Consider the following 24374-nt stretch of genomic DNA (forward strand, 5'->3'; position numbering starts at 1 on the left):
TCAAATCCGCACCTGTGTTTTCTGCCAAGAGATGCAGAATCCGCATAAAAACTTCCAGAGGCAAATCCACAACGTGGGCACATAGCCTGAATCCCCTGCTATAAGGCTGTGCGCACATGAGGAGTGGAAGTGTCTGCACTAAATCCCTGCAGTGTACGGACCAGCAGGGCGAATGCGTTATCGTGCACACGCGGCTTATATGTTCTCTGCAGATCTGAGTCGGTTTCATATCTGCAGCCGGTCAGTCACTGCGGCCTCCTGTGGGGTCTCTCACTTAATGAAATGAATAAGGAAAAAATGCATCAAATATGTTCCTATTCCACACTGGCCGCATTTCTGGTGCGGAACGTTCAATTGCAAATAATTAACATGTGAACATACTATAAGGGACTCGTTACAGGACACACGAGGCAAAGATCAGATGCACGGCGCCGACTGCAGCACAGAGTATGTCAGGAGAGGTGAGATGTGATAATGGTAGTGAGAAGATCTAGCTATTATCTATTATCTACTTATTATCTATTTATCTATCTATCTATTATCTATTATCTATCTATTATCTATTTATTATCTATCTATCTATTATCTATCTATTTATTATCTATTATCTGTCATCTATCTATCATCTATTTATTATCTATTTATTATCTATTTATTATCTATTTATTATCTATTATCTATCTATTATCTATCTATTTATTATCTATCTATTATCTATCTATTTATTATCTATCTATTATCTATCTATTATCTATCTATTATCTATCTATTATCTATGTATCATTTGTTATCTATTATCTATCTATCTATTATCTATCTATCTATCTATTATCTATATATTATCTATCATCTATCTATCTATTAACTATCTATCTATTATCTGTGTATCATCTATCATCTATTATCAATCTATTATCTATCTATCATAAAAATCATAAAAGAATTACATAGTCAACTACACTGTCATGTCAACTATGTAATTCTTTTATGATTTTTATGATTTGATTTAAGTTGTGCTGCTGTGATACCATAATTTCCCACGGGATCAATAAAGTGTATCGTATCGTATTATCTATGTATCATTTGTTATCTATTATCTATCTATCTATCTATTATCTATCTATTATCTATCTATCTATTATCTATTATCTATCTATTGTCTATCTATTATCTATCTATCTATCTATCTATCTATTATCTATCTATTATCTATCTATCTATTATCTATCTATTATCTATCTATCTATTATCTATCTATCTATTATCTATCTATCTATTATCTATCTATTATCTATTATCTATCTATTATCTATCTATTATCTATTATCTATTATCTGTCTATTATCTATCTATTATCTATCTATTATCTGTCTATTATCTATCTATTATCTATCTATCTATCTATCTATTATCTATCTATTATCTATCTATTATCTATCTATTATCTATCTATCTATTATCTATCTATCTATCTATCTATTATCTATTATCTATCTATTATCTATCTATTATCTATCTATCTATTATCTATCTATCTATTATCTATCTATTATCTATCTATTATCTATTATCTATCTATTATCTATCTATCTATTATCTATCTATCTATCTATTATCTGTCTATTATCTATCTATCTATTATCTATCTATTATCTATCTATCTATTATCTGTCTATTATCTATCTATCTATTTATCCCAAATAATGGAGGCAGCGCTGCAAAGTCAGATACTAATTACAATCCGTTTTCCACCATCTGACTTTGCAGCGCTTCCTCCCATTTTTGGAGTCTTTGTATCTGAGGTTTTGGTAATAACATTGGGGACTTTGCTCCCATCTCTACATGGAAAAGCACAGCTTTATTTTTTTTCTCTATTTATCTCTCAATGGATGGAAGGATGTATTGAAAGACAGATGAATGGATAGATCGATGGATAGAAGTAAAGATGAATGGGATAGTTTGATGGAAAGACATCTTGAAAGATAGATGATAGATGGAAAGAGATGGAAGGATTGGTGAATGGATGGATGGACAGATGAATATGAGCAATTTGCCTGAACATCTTGAAGATCCTTGCATCGTTATCTGAAGCGATTTTTACTATTGTTTTAATTAATGAGCAAAGTCCAAACTTGCGCTGTGAAAACCTGATATTGGCGAATCCCAACATTTCCGGGATTATCGTGTTTATTGATGGAGACCTTCGACGTATCCTCCGCCCCCTCCACAGAACCACACGCGGCCCCCGGGGGCGTCTCGGATGTTTTTAATGCCGGTATTTATAATAATTTCTATATCCAGATGTCTTTATACCGCGAGATCTCTGTATATTTATAATTCTGAAGGTCAATTGGGAGGAAGGAAAGGAAGGGGGGGGGGGATTTAAAATAAAACAAAATGATACATTAATTTTATTCTATGGTAAAATGTAATTCCACTCTCGTCACATCAGTACGGAGCCTTCTCAATGTCATGTTCTTCGATGCAATCTGTACTTTTAGATCTGGTTCTGGGAAAGCTGGGTTGGTCTTCTTGGGCCCCAATGTAAAATACGTCCTGAGGTTATTATAATATAAGGGGTTCATTTAGCCCTGCTATCTCCATAGCTGCTATAGTTATGCCATAAATTCAGCTCCAAATTGAAGACTTCCTTTATAAAAAATGTACCTATATATGAATCATTCCCTTTAAAGGGATTATCCACTTCTTCAATTTTATTTAAGATCTAATAAGATCCAAAATTTGACCATGTTCCCATGGTCGTGTTTTATTTTTCCTGATACATAGCTTTAATTAGGAATATAATGACGGTAAATGATAGCAATCTGACTACCTTCAGCCACCACTAGAGGGCGCTGTGGAGCTCACTGTATACAGTTTATGCATTTAGCATCAATAGTCGCACAATTTACTGTAAGCTCCAGAGCTCCCCCTAGTGGTGCCTGCAGGTAGTTAAATTAATCGATGTGTATATTTGGAGCTTACTACCTGCAGGCACCACTAGAGGGAGTTAAGGGGCTTACTGTATGCAATAAGCTCCTTAGCTCCCTCCAGTGGTAACTACTGGTAGTCAGAATATTATTTATTTCTATATCCATGCAAGTTAATAAAGATATTTTGGATGTGACAAGAGGATGAAAGGTAGAATTTGGTTTTAAGAGTTGTTTGTCGCCAACCTGCTCTGGTCAAGCCAACTCCTGGAAGCCGGGAGGTAGCACTCAAAGTACGGCATATAGGTGACATCTATGGTGCCGGTCTTTGCTGAAACTTACATTGCCTGACATATTAGCTGCAGACCTTGGCTTTGAAGATGACTTTTAAGTCCATGAGACTGGCTCCGTATGGAATGTACATTTTTTTTCCTCCCTCTTTGATAGAGCAGCGGCCGCTTGACGTGTGACATAAATACTCCCTAACATAATATTCCTGACATCTTGCCATCTGTCAGCTATTTGCACACTATATACAACTGACATGGCCACCTTCTACCATCCATACAATGTTTATGCTTTTTTTTTTTCTGGAATGCATTCATTGATGGCTTTTTACGGTGGTGGAGGATGCGGGCAACCCTTGAGAAGCCATTGACATCTCGTGCCAGAGCGACATGTGTAAACCTGCATTTCTGCTAAATATTCGCAGCTTTACTTTCCATACAGATTCTTTTTTTTTTTTTCCCTTTCCTTGCGTTCATCAGGCGATTGGCATTTAAATGGCGGAGAAATGTAAACATAATGGTGCGTAATCCTTTGTGAGGACCACCGTAGCCTTCTGTTTACCTGTCCATCTCAATGTACAGGAAAACTGTCATCCATGCATAACTGGATTACATGGAATTCATAGCTTCATCCTTCAGACCTTCTGCTGCCTGATATTGATATATATATATATATATATATATATATATATATATATATATATATACACTATATGGAGAAAAGTATGTGCCCCCTCCACCTACGGGGGCTTCTCTGACCTACATCCTACATCAATAGACATTGTGCTGAAGATTAAGATTTCCCATCACTGGAGCCGAGGGTCCGAGGCCGCCCCCTGATAACAGCCCATAGCATTATCCTCCTCCAGCAACAGTACAGGGGGCACAATACAGTCAAGGGGTAACATCCTCCTGGAATCTCCAGGCCAAGACCCTTCCATCAGACGCAGATAGAGAAGTGTGCTCCGTCACTGCACAGATCACTTCTCCAGAGCCCAGCGGTGGCGGCTTTACACCACTCCATCCGACGCTCAGCATTGTGCTTGGTGATGTACGGCTGTCTGCAGCTGCTCGGCCATGAAGCTCCCGGCGGGGGTGCCATGTTTGTGCTGAGGAAGTCTGGACTCTGCAGTTATGGGGTCAGCAGAGCGGTGGTGACTTTTCTGCTCCTTGTCACACGGCCCCCCGATATGTAACGTTACGGGGTCTCTACTTCATGGCTGAGCTGCTGCGCTTCTTTCCACTTCTCAATAATATCACTCTCAGGTGATGGGGGAAGATTCAGGAGAAGAAATGTCATGGACGGACTTGTTACCCCGGTGGCTCCTATTACAGGACACAATATCATTTTAAGTCACATGATGTCGCGCTCGTCCTACTAATCAGAAGAGGAGCCGGTGTGTCCACTAGGTACGAGGCGGTCTACAGGGCTGCCATCTGGGGGCCATAGACAACTGATGTGTCCACTAGGTACGAGGCGGTCTACAGGGATGCCATCTGGGGGCCATAGACAACTGATGTGTCCACTAGGTGTGGGGTGGTCTACAAGACTGCCATCTGGGGGCCATAGACAACTGATGTGTTCACTTGGTACAGGGCGGTCTACAAGGCTGCCATCTGGGGGCCATAGACAACTGATGTGTCCACTATGTACAGGGCGGTCTACAGGGCTGCCATCTGGGGGCCATAGACAACTGATGTGTCCACTATGTACAGGGCGGTCTACAGGGCTGCCATCTGGGGGCCATAGACAACTGATGTGTCCACTAGGTACACGGCGGTCTACAGGGCTGCCATCTGGGGGCCATAGACAACTGATGTGTCCACTAGGTACAGGGTGGTCTACAAGGCTGCCATCTCGGGGCCATAGACAACTGATGTGTCCACTAGGTACAGGGTGGTCTACAAGGCTGCCATCTGGGGGCCATAGACAACTGATGTGTTCACTAGGTGTGGGGTGGTCTACAAGACGGCCATCTGGGGGCCATAGACAACTGATGTGTTCACTAGGTACAGGGCGGTCTACAAGGCTGCCATCTGGGGGCCATAGACAACTCATGTGTCCACTATGTACAGGGCGGTCTACAGGGCTGCCATCTGGGGGCCATAGACAACTGATGTGTCCACTAGGTGTGGGGTGATCTACAGGGCTGCCATCTGAGGGCCATAGACAACTGATGTGTCCACTAGGTGTGGGGCAGTCTACAGGGCTGCTATCTGGGGGCCATAGACAACTGTTGTGTCCACTAGGTATGGGGCAGTCTACAGGGCTGCCATCTGAGGGCCATAGACAACTGATGTGTCCACTAGGTGTGGGGTGGTCTACAGGGCTGCTATCTGGGGGCCATAGACAACTGATGTGTCCACTAGGTGTGGGGCAGTCTACAGGGCTGCTATCTGGGGGCCATAGACAACTGATGTGTCCACTAGGTGTGGGGCAGTCTACAGGGCTGCCATCTGGGGGCCATAGACAACTGATGTGTCCACTAGGTATGGGGCGGTCTACAGGGCTGCTATCTGGGGGCGATAGACAACTGATGTGTCCACTAGGTGTGGGGCAGTCTACAGGGCTGCTATCTGGGGGCCATAGACAACTGATGTGTCCACTAGGTGTGGGGCAGTCTACAGGGCTGCTATCTGGGGGCCATAGACAACTGATGTGTCCACTAGGTGTGGGGCAGTCTACAGGGCTGCTATCTGGGGGCCATAGACAACTGATGTGTCCACTAGGTGTGGGGCAGTCTACAGGGCTGCCATCTGGGGGCCATAGACAACTGATGTGTCCACTAGGCACAGGGCGGTCTACAGGGCTGCTATCTGGGGGCCATAGACAACTGATGTGTAATCTAGGTACAGGGTGGTCTACAGAACTGCCATCTGGGGGCCATAGACAACTGATGTGTCCACTATGTACAGGGCGGTCTACAGGGCTGCTATCTGGGGGCCATAGACAACTGATGTGTCCACTATGTACAGGGCGGTCTACAGGGCTGCTATCTGGGAGCCATAGACAACTGATGTGTCCACTAGGTACAGGGTGGTCTACAGAACTGCCATCTGGGGGCCATAGACAACTGATGTGTCCACTAGGTGTGGGGCAGTCTACAGGGCTGCTATCTGGGGGCCATAGACAACTGATGTGTCCACTAGGTATGGGGCGGTCTACAGGGCTGCTATCTGGGGGCCATAGACAACTGATGTGTCCACTAGGTACAGGGTGGTCTACAGGGCTGCTATCTGGGGGCCATAGACAACTGATGTGTCCACTAGGTATGGGGCAGTCTACAGGGCTGCTATCTGGGGGCCATAGACAACTGATGTGTCCACTAGGTATGGGGCGGTCTACAGGGCTGCTATCTGGGGGCCATAGACAACTGATGTGTCCACTAGGTATGGGGCGGTCTACAGGGCTGCTATCTGGGGGCCATAGACAACTGATGTGTCCACTAGGTATGGGGCGGTCTACAGGGCTGCCATCTGGGGGCCATAGACAACTGATGTGGCCACTAGGTATGGGGCAGTCTACAGGGCTTCCATCTGGGGGCCATAGACAACTGATGTGGCCACTAGGTATGGGGCGGTCTACAGGGCTGCTATCTGGGGGCCATAGACAACTGATGTGTAAACTAGGTACAGGGTGGTCTGTAAAAGTGTTTTTTTTCTGCTTTGGACGACCTCCATCTTCTAGAAGGGTTCCTTCACAATAGACTGATGACCGTGTTCCTCTGCTGGGATCCGCAGTGATCTCCTGTAATCAATGGGAAGAACTTTTTAATAGGTGTTCTATTTCTCTACAGCGCCTCCACAGGAGGAATGAGGTATGACACAGCATGCATTCGTTTCAGTGTGTTGTATGTATAGTGCAGAACAGGCCAAGCTCTCGGTAGACGCTCTTTACTTTGGGCAAAGGAGACGGTCCAGAAAATTTTGCCCTTTTTTTCCCATTTATTAATTATGAATTAACAGAAGATGTATGAAGATCGTTTTTATAAGCCGGACATCCCCTTTTAAGTAAAAACATTTTCTCCAAGATTGTGTCTCTCCAGGACATCCCTTCTCCATATATCCTGTAGGAGTATGACGTCGAGATGCCTTGCCAGGAGACGAACCTTCGCATCCAAGGGGTACAGTCAGGAAGGCGTAAAACAGGAGGGCACCTTCAAAATGGGGAATGGTTTTGTCAAAAAAATTAACAGGGCACTTGGAAAAGCTGACAGTGAAGAAAAATACATACTGTATATAGTAATAATTTATCAGATCTGGTGCTCCAGGCAGTTAGTTGGTGCAGTCCTTTCCGAGCTCGGTGCTTGCACAATGGCCCCCTGTGTAGTCAGTGAAGACTCTTTATTGCCGGCTTATGTAAGACACTTTGTTTTTTAGTTTTTACTTGTGAGGATCTTTTGTGCACTCGTTTCTGGGAATAATGTCACTGTCTTCACACATAATGCACGGCATTCAGGTCTGATGAGGCTCCCGCTCCTGGGATCTTCTGGAGAACGGGTGCTAAGCCCACCATGGGACACTGAGCCACATAGAAAGCCCACCATGGGATGCCGAGCTACATAGTAAGCCCACCATAGGACACCGAGCCACATATAAAGCCCACCATGGGATGCCGAGCCACATAGAAAGCCCAACATGGGACACCGAGCCACATAGTAAGCCCACCATAGGACACCGAGCCACATAGTAAGCCCACCATAGGACACCGAGCCACATAGAAAGCCCACCATGGGATGCCGAGCCACATAGAAAGCCCACCATGGGATGCCGAGCTACATAGTAAGCCCACCATAGGACACCGAGCCACATAGAAAGCCCACCATGGGATGCCGAGCCACATAGAAAGCCCACCATGGGATGCCGAGCTACATAGTAAGCCCACCATAGGACACCGAGCCACATAGAAAGCCCACCATGGGATGCCGAGCTACATAGTAAGCCCACCATAGGACACCGAGCCACATAGAAAGCCCACCATGGGATGCCGAGCCACATAGAAAACCCTACATGGGATGCCGAGCCACATAGTAAGCCCACCATGGCTCATCTAGCCACATAGAAAGCCCACCATGGGATGCCGAGCCACATAGTAAGCCCACCATAGGAGACCGAGCCACATAGTAAGCCCACCATGGGTCACTGAGCCACATAGAAAGCCCACCATGGGATGCCGAGCCACATAGTAAGCCCACCATGGGTTGCCTAGCCACATAGTAAGCCCACCATGGGACACTGAGCTACATTGAAAGCCCTACATGAGACACCGAGCCACATATTAAGACCACCATGGGACACTGAGACACATAGTAAGCTCTCCATGGGTCGCCTAGCCACATAGTAAGCCCACCATGGGACACTTAGCCACATAGTTGCCCACCATAGGACACCGAGACACATAGTAAGCCCACCATGGGAAACCGAGCCACATAGTAAGCCCACCATAAGACACCGAGCCACATAGTAAGCCCACCATGGGATGCCCAGCCACATAGTAAGCCCTAGATGGGTTGCCTAACCACATAGTAAGCCCACCATGGGCACCAAGCCACATAGTAAGCCCGCGATGAGACGCCCAGCCACATAGTAATCCCACGATGAGACGCCCAGCCACATAGAAAGCCCACCATGGGATGCCAAGCCACATAGTAAGCCCACCATGGGACGCCTAGCCGCATAGTAAGCCCACCATGAGACGCCCAGCCACATGGCAAGCCCACCATGAGACACCCAGCCACATGGAAAGCCCACCATGGGACGCCCAGCCGCATAGTAAGCCCTAGATGGGTTGCCTAACCACATAGTAAGCCCACCATGGGCACCGAGCCACATAGTAAGCCCACGATGAGATGCCCAGCCACACAGTAAGCCCACGATGAGACGCCCAGCCACATAGTAAGCCCACCATGGGATGCCTAGCCGCATAGTAAGCCCACCATGAGACGCCCAGCCACATGGCAAGCCCACCATGAGACGCCCAGCCACATGGAAAGCCCACCATGGGACGCCCAGCCGCATAGTAAGCCCTAGATGGGTTGCCTAAACACATAGTAAGCCCACCATGGGCACCGAGCCACATAGTAAGCCCACGATGAGACGCCCAGCCACATAGTAAGCCCACCATGGGCCGCCCATCGCTTATCATAACCAATTCAAAACCTGTGTTCCAAAATATCCCAATTACTTTTTTTGCCTTTTGTCTCGTCATTGGGAAGATGTCATCAGAAAATGTCTTATTGGTTACATCAGATTATTGTGTTAAATGTATTTTTTTTTCTTAGTTTTATCACTATTACAAATAAAAAATAGACTTTTTCTTAAGTTTAGCTGTTGTTTCAGGAAGCACATGTATATTAACAGCAATGAACAGACCCCAATCCTATCATTGTGAAGGGAGAAGGTGAGCTGTGACATCTATTCTGAATAAGGGATCCTGTGTTATCTACTGTATATAGAGGTGTTATCAGTCATTGTACAGGAGGAGGAGGTGAGCTGTGACATCACCTATTGTGAATGGTGGATCCTATGTTATCTACTGTATATAGAGGTGCTATCAGTCATTGTACAGGAGGAGGAGGTGAGCTGTGACATCACCTATTGTGAATGGTGGATCCTGTGTTATCTACTGTATATAGAGGTGTTATCAGTCTTCGTACAGGAGGAGGAGGTGAGCTGTGACATCACCTATTGAGAATGGTGGATCCTGTGTTATCTACTGTATATAGAGGTGTTATTAGTCATTGTGCAGGAGGAGGAGGTGAGCTGTGACATCACCTATTGTCAATGGTAGATCCTGTGTTATCAGTTCTGTAAAGAGGCGTAATCTGTCATTGTAGTCCTGCCTCTGCTGATAATGAGACTGCTGAAAACACTTCCCAAAAGACAGAAAGTTTGAGTCTTTCACACATCAGTTTTTTGCCATCAGTCGCAATCTGTCGAATTTAGAAAAAAAACGGATCCGGATTTTTCTCATAGTCTTGTATTAGCGACAGATTGCGACACATGGCCTCGCGTTTCATCAGTCGTTCGCCGGATCCGTCGAAAATTGTTTGTCCGGCATCTGTAGACAACGGACAAAGTAACGTTTTTTTGTCTCCGTCGAAAAAACTGACAGTGACTGATCCATTGCCGTCCGTCTTTTGCTAGAATGGAAGCCTATGGGCGCCTTATTTGTCAAATGATAAATGACGGAATGCGGCTACGTATTCCAGTTTTTTTTAACTGAGCATGCTCCGCTTTTTTTAGGATCCTTTATTCAGCTCTGTCGAAAAAAACGGATCCGTTGCATCAGTTTTTCACAATCTGTGACGGATCCGTTGAGCCAGCGGATTGTGACTGATGACAAAAAACTGAAAGGGGCCTTAGAAAGTCCCAGTGAACACAGTGAAATTGCAAGATTACTATTACATATACACTGTATATATCTCAATTAAAATAAAAAATAAAAAAATGCATAGAACATAAAAACTGAATGAAGCAATAGGTCATTTGCTGATAACACATTCCGTTTCCGAGCGCGCGGGGTCACAGCCTATATAGCGGTATTTTCCTTACTGCGCCATTGTGGGGAATGTCAGGCATAATAATATATTGTCCATTAGTATCAGAGGGTGAGGAGGAGTCTCTAGAAAGCTGCCCCATGAGAGCGACCTCCCTCCCAGTCCAGCATACAGCATGATGGGATAGATGAGCGACTGTCCTGTAGACAGGATGTCAGCAGAATTACGAATGCTGCTCTGACTTGCGCATAAGGCACCAGCGGACAATATGTATAGCAAAGTAAATGTACGTTGTAGAATTGTATGATCCTAGGAGGCTCAGACATCCCCTGAGGGACACACGCACATTCCTTTATATATTGGGGAGGACGGTCGCTGCTTCCTGCCCCCGGAGCGTTCGGTTCTTCTCCACCGACGGCACATAATGCGCTTTTGTTCCTCGTCTTGGGACGGATCCACGACCATGTCTTCAGGATGTGTGACGTCTTCTAATGTTCTCTTCAGACGTCTCCTAGCTGCTGGGTGACAACAATCAATATTTGCCGTCGTAGCCCCCAGGGTTGTCAGTGTGCGGGGGGGGGGGGGAATGACACCAGTAATAAGTGGGAATAATTGGCGTATTGTGTATCTGAGTCGTGGTAATGGCCGCAGTGTATGGAGGTGAATTATCTGTACATAGAATATGTAAGGCAGGCTGTGTACTGATCGTCAGGTATGGGCTTTGAATATTGTCTATGGTGTAGGGTGTTCAGTTTCCCAACGCCTTGTCTCCGGTGGTTTAATGCCCCAGTCCCTGGTCTCCGGTGGTTTAATGCCCCAGTCCCTGGTCTCTGGTGGTTTAGTGCCCCACTCCCTGGTGTCCGGTGGTTTAGTGCCCCAGTCCCTGGTCTCTGGTGGCATAGTGCCCCAGTCCCTGGTGTCCGGTGGTTTAATGCCCCAGTCCCTGGTGTCCGGTGGTTTAGTGACCCAGTCCCTGGTGTCCAGTGGTTTAATGCCCCAGTCCCTGGTCCCCGGTGGTTTAATGCCCCAGTCCCTGGTCTCCGGTGGTTTAATGCCCCAGTCCCTGGTGTCTGGTGGTTTAGTGACCCAGTCCCTGGTGTCCAGTGGTTTAGTGCCCCAGTCCCTGGTCTCCGGTGGTTTAGTGCCCCAGTCCCTGGTCTCCGGTGGTTTAGTGCCCCAGTCCCTGGTCTCCGGTGGTTTAGTGCCCCAGTCCCTGGTGTCCGGTGGTTTAGTGCCCCAGTCCCTGGTGTCCGGTGGTTTAATGCCCCAGTCCCTGGTGTCCGGTGGTTTAGTGCCCCAGTCCCTGGTGTCCGGTGGTTTAATGCCCCAGTCCCTGGTGTCCGGTTGTTTAGTGCCCCAGTCCCTGGTGTCCGGTGGTTTAATGCCCCAGTCCCTGGTGTCTGGTGGTTTAATGCCCCAGTCCCTGGTGTCTGGTGGTTTAATGCCCCAGTCCCTGGTGTCCGGTGGTTTAATGCCCCAGTCCCTGGTGTCCGGTTGTTTAGTGCCCCAGTCCCTGGTGTCCGGTGGTTTAATGCCCCAGTCCCTGGTGTCTGGTGGTTTAGTGCCCCAGTCCCTGGTGTCTGGTGGTTTAGTGCCCCAGTCCCTGGTGTCCGGTGGTTTAAGGCTCACTCCCTGGTGTCTGGTGGTTTAGTGCCCCACTCCCTGGTGTCTGGTGGTTTAGAGCCCGCTCCCTGGTGTCTGGTGGTTTAATGCCCACTCCCTGGTGTCTGGTGGTTTAGTGCCCACTCCCTGGTGTCTGGTGGTTTAGTGCCCACTCCCTGGTGTCTGGTGGTTTAGTGCCCACTCCCTGGTGTCTGGTGGTTTAGTGCCCCAGTCCCTGGTGTCTGGTTGTTTGGTGCCCCAGTCCCTGGTGTCTGGTGGTTTGGTGCCCCAATTCCTGGTGTCTGGTGGTTTAGTGCCCGCTCCCTGGTGTCCGGTGGTTTAGAGCCCGCTCCCTGGTGTCTGGTGGTTTAATGCCCACTCCCTGGTGTCTGGTGGTTTAGTGCCCACTCCCTGGTGTCTGGTGGTTTAGTGCCCACTCCCTGGTGTCTGGTGGTTTAGTGCCCACTCCCTGGTGTCTGGTGGTTTAGTGCCCCAGTCCCTGGTGTCTGGTTGTTTGGTGCCCCAGTCCCTGGTGTCTGGTGGTTTGGTGCCCCAATTCCTGGTGTCTGGTGGTTTAGTGCCCGCTCCCTGGTGTCCGGTGGTTTAGAGCCCGCTCCCTGGTGTCTGGTGGTTTAATGCCCGCTCCCTGGTGTCTGGTGGTTTAGTGCCCACTCCCTGGTGTCTGGTGGTTTAGTGCCCCAGTCCCTGGTGTCTGGTTGTTTGGTGCCCCAGTCCCTGGTGTCTGGTGGTTTGGTGCCCCAATTCCTGGTGTCTGGTGGTTTAGTGCCCGCTCCCTGGTGTCTGGTGGTTTAGTGCCCACTCCCTGGTGTCTGGTGGTTTAGTGCCCACTCCCTGGTGTCTGGTGGTTTAGTGCCCACTCCCTGGTGTCTGGTGGTTTAGTGCCCACTCCCTGGTGTCTGGTGGTTTAGTGCCCCAGTCCCTGGTGTCTTTTTGTTTGGTGCCCCAGTCCCTGGTGTCTGGTGGTTTGGTGCCCCAATTCCTGGTGTCTGGTGGTTTAGTGCCCGCTCCCTGGTGTCTGGTGGTTTAGTGCCCGCTCCCTGGTGTCTGGTGGTTTAGTGCCCGCTCCCTGGTGTCTGGTGGTTTAGTGCCCGCTCCCTGGTGTTTGGTGGTTTAGTGCCCACTCCCTGGTGTCTGGTGGCTTAGTGCCCACTCCCTGGTGTCTGGTGGTTTAGTGCCCACTCCCTGGTGTCTGGTGGTTTAGTGCCCACTCCCTGGTGTCTGGTGGCTTAGTGCCCACTCCCTGGTGTCTGGTGGTTTAGTGCCCACTCCCTGGTGTCTGGTGGTTTAGTGCCCACTCCCTGGTGTCTGGTGGTTTAGTGCCCACTCCCTGGTGTCTGGTGGTTTAGTGCCCACTCCCTGGTGTCTGGTGGTTTAGTGCCAACTCCCTGGTGTCTGGTGGTTTAGTGCCCACTCCCTGGTGTCTGGTGGCTTAGTGCCCACTCCCTGGTGTCTGGTGGTTTAGTGCCCACTCCCTGGTGTCTGGTGGTTTAGTGCCCACTCCCTGGTGTCTGGTGGTTTAGTGCCATAGTTGATTAATCACCATTACAGGATCTCTGCTTGTTGCGTTTCACATCAACTCGCTGCAGTGTGTGAGTGTAGGTGAGAGCTGGTCCCTGTGTGTGCCGCACCTGTTGCTTCCACTGCTGTTGCTGGTGCTGCTTCTGTTGCTACCTCTACTCTCGCTGCTGCTGTTTCTGCTGTTGCTTATTCTGCATTTGCTGTTAGTGCTGTTGCTTTTGCTTCTGCTTTTGATGTTGTTGCTGCCTCTGCTGTTGTTGCTGCCCCTGCTGTTGCTGTTGTTGCTGCCTCTGCTGTTGCTGCCCCTGCTGTTGCTGTTGTTGCTGCCCCTGCTGTTGATGTTCTTGCTGCCTCTGCTGTTGCTGTTGTTGCTGCCCCTGCTGTTGATGTTCTTGCTGCCTCTGCTGTTGCTGTTGTTTCTGCCTCTGCTGTTGCTGCGGTTTCTGTGTTCACCTTACAGAGGATTGCCTTCCCTGTAACTCTTAAGCTACATCGGATCATTTTATGGAAGTGAACAAGCATATGATTACGTACTGCCACTCACAGCAAGCAGAGATCTTAAAAATGGCGAAGAACTAAACACAATGTATATTAGAAAGTTGCTGAAATATTGAATGCAGATCCTTCCCAAGCCTTTGCTTATGGCTTCTGACACATGGTATATGTATAGAGACTGCTAACGCATTTCTAAGCCGCCGTCCTATATGGGAACCTAGTGAAGGAGGATATTACCCAGGAAATATGGAATTCTACTCATCCTGGGTTGATTTTTCTCATTCCGTTGACAAACTGCAGAAGTCACTCTGTGTCACCCTTCTGAAAATAGCTCATGTTCTAACTTTTTACTTGAAAGACCCCAAACCCCTCAGCCAGGGCGAGATCAGAGGATTCGGCCCCCCTGAGTGATTTATGTAGGTGCCGCCTTGGACGTCTTCAGTCCAGATCGATTCTTGGCCGGGGCCCAGCGCGTCGGAGCCACTGTAGACGAGGCCTCAGAGGTGGCAGAAGTGTCTATTGATTCAAGCCCTCTGTTTGGATTTACGGGCGGATTATTTGAGTAACAGCTGCAAACTGATTATCCCGAATTATTTCCAGATCTTACTTGTAAAGTTGGAAACATACGGAACTTTTTTTTTTTTTTTTTCAAATATGCTACAGAAATTGTCCGGGGACACAAAAAGAAAAGGGATCACGTGTAACACTGCGCAATTGTATCAATCACAAGGAAGCCTCAGCGGACCGGCGTCAGACTAGACAAGATGCATAATCCCACGGCCGGACCGTCAAAGTAGGTTTTCTCTGAAACGCCGCCTGGATCTGAGTCCCGCTACCCGTGGACTCGGCAGCATCGATCAGATGACAGGATCCCTTTAATCCCTCAAGGACCCAGGAAGTTTTCCTTTTTCTACTTCCGTTTTTTCCTCTTCTGCTTCCAAGAGCCATAACCTTTTTATTTTTCCATCCCCATAGCCGTACGAGGGACATAGATATAAACCTATTTTGTTTTTCTTAGTACATTGCAGTATATAGTAAAATCGCTGTTTTACTGTAAAGGCCGTTACAGGGGCCCTCAGCAGCTCATTGTCATCAATTGGTTCTCCAACCATCTAAGTGGTTAAACTGCAGCGAATGGAGCAAACTCCGGTCACTGCAGGTACAGGTAGATGATGGCTATGTAGCACAACCATCATCTACCCAGCATGAGGAAGTAGATAACACAGGATCCACCAATCACCATTGGTGATGTCACAGCTCACCTCCTCCTCCTGTACAATGACTGATAACACCTCTATATACAATAGATAACACAGGATCCACCAATCACCATTGGTGATGTCACAGCTCACCTCCTCCTCCTGTACAATGACTGATAACACCTCTATATACAATAGATAACACAGGATCCACCATTCACAATAGGTGATGTCACAGCTCACCTCCTCCTCCTGTACAATGACTGATAACACCTCTATATACAGTAGATAATACAGAATCCACCATTCACAATAGGTAATGTCACAGCTCACCTCCTCCTCCTGTACAATGACTGATAACACCTCTATATACAGTAGATAATACAGAATCCACCATTCACAATAGGTAATGTCACAGCTCACCTCCTCCTCCTCCTGTACAATGACTAATAACACCTCTATATACAGTAGATAACACAGGATCCAACATTCACAATAGGTGATGTCACAGCTCACCTTCTCCTCCTGTACAATGACTGATAACACCTCTATATACAGTTGATGCTGTGATGTGTCCCTCTTTTAACTAATTAATTTAATTAATTCTAACCTATTATTCTGTAGCGACATGAAAATAACCTTGTGAATTGAGCGGTGGGTTCCTCAGTGACACAGTGGGGCAGTGGGAACCTCTGTGTTGTCAGCCCTGGGGGCATAGACTTTCTGTGCCCTCATTCTGCAAAACGGGACCACTGATGGGTAATTTTTTTCTGTTTTTTTGATAGATTATTGTCATTATTTATTATTATAGCGCCATTTATTCCATGGCGCTTTACATTTTTACAGATGTGACAATACCAAATGTGTTTATTCTTTACTTTCTTTCCCTTTAAAGGGGAGGGTGTGCTTTTTAAAAAAAAAAAAAAAAAAAATTTTAACATCACTTTTCAGAGAATTTGAACCACCCACAAGACCGACACACTCCTTTCCTGAAATTGCCCATTCTGCTGGGAAAACCTGACCTTCCAACCATGTAAGTTAATGTGTGACCTCCATGAAGATCAGGATACTCCTCTCCTGAAATACTCTGTGCTTCGGAGACCCTGACCCTACCACTATGTGGACAGGTTACAGTACAATCCTCCTGAAATACTCTGTGCTCCTGTGAATATAAGCCCCATATGTCATTATTGGGTAAATATAAATACATCCATATGTCCACAAGAAAACATGATATTGTGTCTATAAATCTACCGTTGTACTTGATTTAAAGGAAAAATACACAGATTGGAGCCTCCATCATCAGCATCTCCCACCACAGATGGAAATTGTCTGGATGATTAGTTAATCACATAAACACAGCTGGGGATGACGTTGTAATAAGGCGGCAAATCGTAATCCCACATATTGCAGCATTGTATGTGTACAGGAGAATAGAGGGTAGTTTCCCTTTAAGAATATCAAATGAAAAAATAAAAAATAAAAACAGATGACCATGAAATGTGTGGCCCAATTTCCCAGAATCACCTTCTAATGACAACTTCTATAAGTTTCTGATTTACTTATGTTTTTCAAGATTTTCGCTTATTGTCAAAGAAACGAAATCTTCATTGAGCACTTTTAGAATGTATTATATTCATCAATTTGGACTATGAAGAATTGTCGGCTTACAGGAACCTTACCTGTAGTCACTGTCTTTGGTCTCCCGGTCACCCATCTGGTTAGAGGAACCACCTCACCCATAGTCATGGTCTTTTGTCTCTTGGTCACCCGTCTGGTTACAGGAACCTTACCTGTAGTCAGTGTCTTTGGTCTCCTGGTCATCCCTCTGGTTACAGGAACCTTACCTGTAGTCACTGTCTTTAGTCTCTTGGTCATCTGTTTGGCAACGGGAACCTTACCTGTAGTCACAGTCTTTGGTCTTCTGATTATCTGTCTGGTTACAGCTACCTTACCTGTAGTCACTGTCTTTGGTCTCTTGGTCATCCGTCTGATTACAGCTACCTTACCTGTAGTCACTGTCTTTGGTCTCTTGGTCATCTGTCTGGTTACAGGAACCTTACCTGTAGTCACAGTCTTTGGTCTTCTGGTTATCTGTCTGGTACAAGAACCTTACCTGTAGTCACTGTCTTTGGTCTCCTGGTCATCGGTCTGGTTACAGGAACCTTACCTGTAGTCACTGTCTTTGGTCTCTTGGTCATCCGTCTGTTTACAGGAACCTTACCTGTAGTCACTGTATTTTGGTCTCCTGGTCATCCATCTGGTACAGGAACCTTACCTGTAGTCACTGTCTTTGGGCTCCTGGTCATCTGTCTGGTTACAAGAACCTTACCTGTAGTCACTGTCTTTGGGCTCCTGGTCATCCGTCTGGTACAGGAACCTTACCTGTAGTCACTGTCTTTGGTCTCTTGGTCATCTGTCTGGTTACATTAACCTTACCTGTAGTCACTGTCTTTGGGCTCCTGGTCATCTGTCTGGTTACAAGAACCTTACCTGTAGTCACTGTCTTTGGGCTCCTGGTCATCCGTCTGGTACAGGAACCTTACCTGTAGTCACTGTCTTTGGTCTCCTGGTCATCTGTCTGGTTACATTAACCTTACCTGTAGTCACTGTCTTTGGTCTCTTGGTCATCCGTCTTGTTACAGGAACCTTACCTGTAGTCACTGTCTTTGGTCTCTTGGTCATCCGTCTGGTACAGGAACCTTACCTGTAGTCACTGTCTTTGGTTTCCCGGTCATCCGTCTGGTTACAGGAATCTTACCTGTAGTCACTGTCTTTGGTCACCCGGTCATCCGTCTGGTTACAGGAACCTCATCTGTAGTCACTGTCTTTGGTCTCCCGGTCATCCGTCTGGTTACAGGAACCTCATCTGTAGTCACTGTCTTTGGTCTCCCGGTCATCCGTCTGGTTACATTAACCTTACCTGTAGTCACTGTCTTTGGTCTCTTGGTCATCCGTCTTGTTACAGGAACCTTACCTGTAGTCACTGTCTTTGGTCTCTTGGTCATCCGTCTGGTACAGGAACCTTACCTGTAGTCACTGTCTTTGGTCTCCTAGTCATCTGTCTGGTTACAGGAACCTCACCTGTAATCACAGTCTTTGGTCTTTTGGTTATCTGTCTGGTTACAGGAACCTTACCTGTAGTCACTGTCTTTGGTCTCTTGGTCATCCGTCTGGTTACAGGAACCTTACCTGTAGTCACTGTATTTGGTCTCCCGGTCATCCGTCTGGTTACAGGAACCTCATCTGTAGTCACTGTCTTTGGTCTCCCGGTCATCCGTCTGGTTACATTAACCTTACCTGTAGTCACTGTCTTTGGTCTCTTGGTCATCCGTCTTGTTACAGGAACCTTACCTGTAGTCACTGTCTTTGGTCTCTTGGTCATCCGTCTGGTACAGGAACCTTACCTGTAGTCACTGTCTTTGGTCTCCTAGTCATCCGTCTGGTTACAGGAACCTCACCAGTAGTAACTGTCTTTGGGCTCCTGATCATCCTGTTACAGGAACCTTACCTGTAGTCACTGTCTTTGGTCTCCCGGTCATCCGTCTGGTTACATTAACCTTACCTGTAGTCACTGTCTTTGGTCTCTTGGTCATCCGTCTTGTTACAGGAACCTTACCTGGAAAGTCTACTTCTAAAGCAGATAGATGAAGCTGCAACCCATAATGAGGTCCTGGTTATGGGGGACTTTAACTACCCGGATATTAACTGGGAAACAGAAACCTGTGAAACCCATAAAGGCAACAGGTTTCTGCTAATAACCAAGAAAAATTATCTTTCACAATTGGTGCAGAATCCAACCAGAGGAGCAGCACTTTTAGACCTAATACTATCTAATAGACCTGACAGAATAACAAATCTGCAGGTGGTCGGGCATTTAGGAAATAGCGACCACAATATTGTGCAGTTTCACCTGTCTTTCACTAGGGGGACTTGTCAGGGAGTCACAAAAACACTGAACTTTAGGAAGGCAAAGTTTGACCAGCTTAGAGATGCCCTTAATCTGGTAGACTGGGACAATATCCTCAGAAATAAGAATACAGATAATAAATGGGAAATGTTTAAGAACATCCTAAATAGGCAGTGTAAGCGGTTTATACCTTGTGGGAATAAAAGGACTAGAAATAGGAAAAACCCAATGTGGCTAAACAAAGAAGTAAGACAGGCAATTAACAGTAAAAAGAAAGCATTTGCACTACTAAAGCAGGATGGCACCATTGAAGCTCTAAAAAACTATAGGGAGAAAAATACTTTATCTAAAAAACTAATTAAAGCTGCCAAAAAGGAAACAGAGAAGCACATTGCTAAGGAGAGTAAAACTAATCCTAAACTGTTCTTCAACTATATCAATAGTAAAAGAATAAAAACTGAAAATGTAGGCCCCTTAAAAAATAGTGAGGAAAGAATGGTTGTAGATAACGAGGAAAAAGTCAACATATTAAACACCTTCTTCTCCACGGTATTCACGGTGGAAAATGAAATGCTAGGTGAAATCCCAAGAAACAATGAAAACCCTATATTAAGGGTCACCAATCTAACCCAAGAAGAGGTGCGAAACCGGCTAAATAAGATTAAAATAGATAAATCTCCGGGTCCGGATGGCATACACCCACGAGTACTAAGAGAACTAAGTAATGTAATAGATAAACCATTATTTCTTATTTTTAGTGACTCTATAGCGACAGGGTCTGTTCCGCAGGACTGGCGCATAGCAAATGTGGTGCCAATATTCAAAAAGGGCTCTAAAAGTGAACCTGGAAATTATAGGCCAGTAAGTCTAACCTCTATTGTTGGTAAAATATTTGAAGGGTTTCTGAGGGATGTTATTCTGGATTATCTCAATGAGAATAACTGTTTAACTCCATATCAGCATGGGTTTATGAGAAATCGCTCCTGTCAAACCAATCTAATCAGTTTTTATGAAGAGGTAAGCTATAGGCTGGACCACGGTGAGTCATTGGACATGGTATATCTCGATTTTTCCAAAGCGTTTGATACCGTGCCGCACAAGAGGTTGGTACACAAAATGAGAATGCTTGGTCTGGGGGAAAATGTGTGTAAATGGGTTAGTAACTGGCTTAGTGATAGAAAGCAGAGGGTGGTTATAAATGGTATAGTCTCTAACTGGGTCGCTGTGACCAGTGGGGTACCGCAGGGGTCAGTATTGGGACCTGTTCTCTTCAACATATTCATTAATGATCTGGTAGAAGGTTTACACAGTAAAATATCGATATTTGCAGATGATACAAAACTATGTAAAGCAGTTAATACAAGAGAAGATAGTATTCTGCTACAGATGGATCTGGATAAGTTGGAAACTTGGGCTGAAAGGTGGCAGATGAGGTTTAACAATGATAAATGTAAGGTTATACACATGGGAAGAGGGAATCAATATCACCATTACACACTGAACGGGAAACCACTGGGTAAATCTGACAGGGAGAAGGACTTGGGGATCCTAGTTAATGATAAACTTACCTGGAGCAGCCAGTGCCAGGCAGCAGCTGCCAAGGCAAACAGGATCATGGGGTGCATTAAAAGAGGTCTGGATACACATGATGAGAGCATTATACTGCCTCTGTACAAATCCCTAGTTAGACCACACATGGAGTACTGTGTCCAGTTTTGGGCACCGGTGCTCAGGAAGGATATAATGGAACTAGAGAGAGTACAAAGGAGGGCAACAAAATTAATAAAGGGGATGGGAGAACTACAATACCCAGATAGATTAGCGAAATTAGGATTATTTAGTCTAGAAAAAAGACGACTGAGGGGCGATCTAATAACCATGTATAAGTATATAAGGGGACAATACAAATATCTCGCTGGGGATCTGTTTATACCAAGGAAGGTGACAGGCACAAGGGGGCATTCTTTGCGTCTGGAGGAGAGAAGGTTTTTCCACCAACATAGAAGAGGATTCTTTACTGTTAGGGCAGTGAGAATCTGGAATTGCTTGCCTGAGGAGGTGGTGATGGCGAACTCAGTCGAGGGGTTCAAGAGAGGCCTGGATGTCTTCCTGGAGCAGAACAATATTGTATCATACAATTATTAGGTTCTGTAGAAGGACGTAGATCTGGGTATTTATTATGATGGAATATAGGCTGAACTGGATGGACAAATGTCTTTTTTCGGCCTTACTAACTATGTTACTATGTTACTATGTTACCTGTAGTCACTGTCTTTGGTCTCTTGGTCATCCGTCTGGTACAGGAACCTTACCTGTAGTCACTGTCTTTGGTCTCCTGGTCATCGGTCTGGTTACAGGAACCTTACCTGTAGTCACTGTCTTTGGTCTCTTGGTCATCCGTCTGTTTACAGGAACCTTACCTGTAGTCACTGTATTTTGGTCTCCTGGTCATCCCTCTGGTTACAGGAACCTTACCTGTAGTCACTGTCTTTAGTCTCTTGGTCATCTGTTTGGCAACGGGAACCTTACCTGTAGTCACAGTCTTTGGTCTTCTGATTATCTGTCTGGTTACAGCTACCTTACCTGTAGTCACTGTCTTTGGTCTCTTGGTCATCCGTCTGGTTACAGCTACCTTACCTGTAGTCACTGTCTTTGGTCTCTTGGTCATCTGTCTGGTTACAGGAACCTTACCTGTAGTCACAGTCTTTGGTCTTCTGGTTATCTGTCTGGTACAAGAACCTTACCTGTAGTCACTGTCTTTGGTCTCCTGGTCATCGGTCTGGTTACAGGAACCTTACCTGTAGTCACTGTCTTTGGTCTCTTGGTCATCCGTCTGTTTACAGGAACCTTACCTGTAGTCACTGTATTTTGGTCTCCTGGTCATCCATCTGGTACAGGAACCTTACCTGTAGTCACTGTCTTTGGGCTCCTGGTCATCTGTCTGGTTACAAGAACCTTACCTGTAGTCACTGTCTTTGGGCTCCTGGTCATCCGTCTGGTACAGGAACCTTACCTGAAGTCACTGTCTTTGGTCTCTTGGTCATCTGTCTGGTTACATTAACCTTACCTGTAGTCACTGTCTTTGGGCTCCTGGTCATCTGTCTGGTTACAAGAACCTTACCTGTAGTCACTGTCTTTGGGCTCCTGGTCATCCGTCTGGTACAGGAACCTTACCTGTAGTCACTGTCTTTGGTCTCTTGGTCATCCGTCTTGTTACAGGAACCTTACCTGTAGTCACTGTCTTTGGTCTCTTGGTCATCCGTCTGGTACAGGAACCTTACCTGTAGTCACTGTCTTTGGTTTCCCGGTCATCCGTCTGGTTACAGGAATCTTACCTGTAGTCACTGTCTTTGGTCACCCGGTCATCCGTCTGGTTACAGGAACCTCATCTGTAGTCACTGTCTTTGGTCTCCTGGTCATCCGTCTAGTTACAGGAACCTTACCTGTAGTCACTGTCTTTGGTCTCCCGGTCATCCGTCTGGTTACAGGAACCTCATCTGTAGTCACTGTCTTTGGTCTCCCGGTCATCCGTCTGGTTACATTAACCTTACCTGTAGTCACTGTCTTTGGTCTCTTGGTCATCCGTCTTGTTACAGGAACCTTACCTGTAGTCACTGTCTTTGGTCTCTTGGTCATCCGTCTGGTACAGGAACCTTACCTGTAGTCACTGTCTTTGGTCTCCTAGTCATCCGTCTGGTTACAGGAACCTCACCTGTAGTAACTGTCTTTGGGCTCCTGATCATCCTGTTACAGGAACCTTACCTGTAGTCACTGTCTTTGGTCTCCCGGTCATCCGTCTGGTTACAGGAACCTCATCTGTAGTCACTGTCTTTGGTCTCCCGGTCATCCGTCTGGTTACATTAACCTTACCTGTAGTCACTGTCTTTGGTCTCTTGGTCATCCGTCTTGTTACAGGAACCTTACCTGTAGTCACTGTCTTTGGTCTCTTGGTCATCCGTCTGGTACAGGAACCTTACCTGTAGTCACTGTCTTTGGTCTCCTAGTCATCTGTCTGGTTACAGGAACCTCACCTGTAATCACAGTCTTTGGTCTTTTGGTTATCTGTCTGGTTACAGGAACCTTACCTGTAGTCACTGTCTTTGGTCTCTTGGTCATCCGTCTGGTTACAGGAACCTTACCTGTAGTCACTGTATTTGGTCTCCCGGTCATCCGTCTGGTTACAGGAACCTCATCTGTAGTCACTGTCTTTGGTCTCCCGGTCATCCGTCTGGTTACATTAACCTTACCTGTAGTCACTGTCTTTGGTCTCTTGGTCATCCGTCTTGTTACAGGAACCTTACCTGTAGTCACTGTCTTTGGTCTCTTGGTCATCCGTCTGGTACAGGAACCTTACCTGTAGTCACTGTCTTTGGTCTCCTAGTCATCCGTCTGGTTACAGGAACCTCACCTGTAGTAACTGTCTTTGGGCTCCTGATCATCCTGTTACAGGAACCTTACCTGTAGTCACTGTCTTTGGTCTCCCGGTCATCCGTCTGGTTACATTAACCTTACCTGTAGTCACTGTCTTTGGTCTCTTGGTCATCCGTCTTGTTACAGGAACCTTACCTGTAGTCACTGTCTTTGGTCTCTTGGTCATCCGTCTGGTACAGGAACCTTACCTGTAGTCACTGTCTTTGGTCTCCTAGTCATCTGTCTGGTTACAGGAACCTCACCTGTAATCACAGTCTTTGGTCTTTTGGTTATCTGTCTGGTTACAGGAACCTTACCTGTAGTCACTGTCTTTGGTCTCTTGGTCATCCGTCTGGTTACAGGAACCTCACCTGTAGTCACTGTCTTTGGTCTCTTGGTCATCCGTCTGGTACAGGAACCTTACCTGTAGTCACTGTCTTTGGTCTCCCAGTCACCTGTCTGCTACCAATGATCTTATTCATCCCATACATTGCAACAGCCTT

General features: G+C 46.3%; 1 protein-coding gene across 3 annotated transcripts in view; it reads left to right on the plus strand.

Moving 5' to 3' along the window:
• Nucleotides 1-24374, plus strand: part of CRPPA (CDP-L-ribitol pyrophosphorylase A) — a 204858-nt gene that overhangs the window by 161943 nt on the left and 18541 nt on the right. The window contains exon 10 of one of the 3 annotated variants that reach the window (XR_011313932.1): nt 7249-7341. The exons of the other annotated variants lie outside the window; for them this stretch is intronic. The gene's annotated coding sequence lies outside the window, so the exon portion shown is untranslated. The remainder of the gene's footprint in view (nt 1-7248; nt 7342-24374) is intronic. 3 annotated transcript variants of the gene reach the window in all.

Source organism: Ranitomeya imitator, chromosome 6, assembly GCF_032444005.1.
Source record: "Ranitomeya imitator isolate aRanImi1 chromosome 6, aRanImi1.pri, whole genome shotgun sequence".
Lineage (NCBI taxonomy): Eukaryota > Metazoa > Chordata > Amphibia > Anura > Dendrobatidae > Ranitomeya > Ranitomeya imitator.